Here is a 2,252-nt window from a genome sequence, read left to right as displayed (position 1 = left end):
TCTAGGTGTTCCTAGGCCACTGATACGTAACGAATGATAACGATAATATAGGATGAGGAGATAAATATATTAATAACAAAAATAAATAGACAAATAAATGTAATATTGTAAGTGAATGTATATAATGGATATTGGGTACACACTATAGGTTTTGAAGGTTTGATCATCCTTGAGGAAGATATTTTTGCTTATCATACGCTAAAGAAGAGAATTGCTAGAAGAATATATCTACAAAATAATGAAATCAATGATAACACGTCTATAAAATAAGGAAATAAATGAAAAATTAAACAAAAAATCAATGATAAAATATGAACATATCTATAAAATAATCCAAAAAATCAATGAAAAATGTACTTAAATATTAGATCTACAAAATAAATAAAAAAGTGCACTTTAAAGATTGAAAAAGAAAGAAAATGACGCTAATGAAGAGACACAATGAAATGAAATGAAACTTGAGAAAAAAGAGATTGTTGCGAGATAAAGAATGTTGGAAGAGAAAGAGGGAGTCATATACCTTAATAACAATTCAAATGTAATTTAAAATGTAGTCATAAAAAATGCCATAATTATTTATTAAATTATTACTATTGTAAAGAAAAGACAAATATAGTGTGGGAATGTACATATGATAACGATGGAACTATTTAGGAGAGAGAAAAAATGAAGGAATAGATAAATGTGACAATTGATGAGGTGACAAAAGTTTATTTTGTTGTGTAGTAAATAGATTGCAAACTTCAAAACTAATGTTACACTAATTCATATAAATTAATAATTTGATCTAATTAGTCCTAGAAGTATCAACGGACGTTGGTTCAAATGATACATGCTTGATTCCCCTTAAATAGGGTCTCGGGTTCGAGTCTTGTGGATGGAAAAAATATCCGTTGGAAAACAAAAAAAAAATAGTCCTAGAAGTCAAATCATTTCCGATTCTATATTTTTTCTCTTACCATCCTCCTTCAACATCACATCCAAAGCCAAACTCTTTTACCTTCAACCATGGCCAACCAACCCCAAACACACACTAACCTCACCATCGACCCAAATAGTGGTTTCAACTCTCAAACCAGAATCTTCCACAACCTCCATCCAAAAATCATCTCCCTCCACTCTCCCTACCACACTCTCTCACCGACTACACCGTCTCTCTAATCCCCTCCACCTACCTTACTGGCACCGCCATGATCAACTCCGACACCAATACCCACCTCTCCTACTTCGTCTTCATCCGCCAAATTAAATCCATCGCTTCCTCCCTCAAATCTCAATTCCCTTCTCTCTCTAAAGACCACGTGACACTCATCATCTCCCCTTCTTCCCTACACGTTCCCGTACTCTATTTCTCTCTCCTCTCCCTTGGTGTTATTGTCGCTCCCGCCAACCCGCTCACTACTCATTCCGAGTTGACTCACCATGTTCAACTCACTAAATCCGTTATCGCTTTCGCTACTTTCTCAAATTCAACTCACATTCCAAATCTAAAATTCAACACTGTTATAATGGACTCGCCTGAATTCATTTCAATGCTGAATAACTTCAACAACTCAGAACCTCCACGAGTTGAAGTGGCTCAGTCTGACATGGCGGCGATTCTCTTCTCTTCTGGAACCACTAGCCGAGTCAAGTAAAGCAGCTAGAAAGTGGTATCTTCACTCATCAGGCTAAATATTGCAAAGATCTGCTTAAGAAATTCGATATGGAAAGATGTAAGGAAGCATCCACTCCTATGGCATCTGCATGCTATCTAGATAAGGACGAAAAAGGAAAAGCGATAGAGGTAACAAAATATCGTGGTATGATTGGCTCCTTACTTTATTTAACTGCAAGCCGACCTGATATTATGTTTAGTGTATGTATGTGTGCTAGATTTCAGTCTTTACCTAAGGAATCACATTATATAACTGTTAAAAGAATCATGAGATATTTAAAAGGAACAACTAACATGGGATTATGGTATCCTCGGGATGCCTCTCTATCCTTGGTGGGTTATTCCGATTCCGATTTCGCCGGATGTAAATTGGATCGGAAAAGCACTAGTGGTACTTGTCACTTGTTGGGCAGTTCATTAGTTGCATGGCACTGTAAAAAGCAAGCTTGTGTTGCTTTGTCCACCACCAAAGCGGAATACATTGCCGCCGGTGTGTGTTGCGCTCAAATCCTTTGGATGAAGCAGCAACTTAAGAACTTTGGTCTTAAACCAGAAAAGATCCACATTAAATGCGATAATACAAGTGCCATAAACC

At 36.5% G+C, this 2,252-nt stretch overlaps 1 pseudogene; it reads left to right on the top strand.

Moving 5' to 3' along the window:
• Positions 1 to 959: 959 nt before the first annotated feature.
• LOC109341512 lies at positions 960 to 1,637 on the top strand (annotated as a pseudogene).
• Positions 1,638 to 2,252: the final 615 nt, after the last annotated feature.

Source organism: Lupinus angustifolius, unplaced genomic scaffold (genome assembly GCF_001865875.1).
Source record: "Lupinus angustifolius cultivar Tanjil unplaced genomic scaffold, LupAngTanjil_v1.0 Scaffold_489, whole genome shotgun sequence".
Lineage (NCBI taxonomy): Eukaryota > Viridiplantae > Streptophyta > Magnoliopsida > Fabales > Fabaceae > Lupinus > Lupinus angustifolius.
This window is presented reverse-complemented; position numbering and strand designations above follow the sequence as displayed.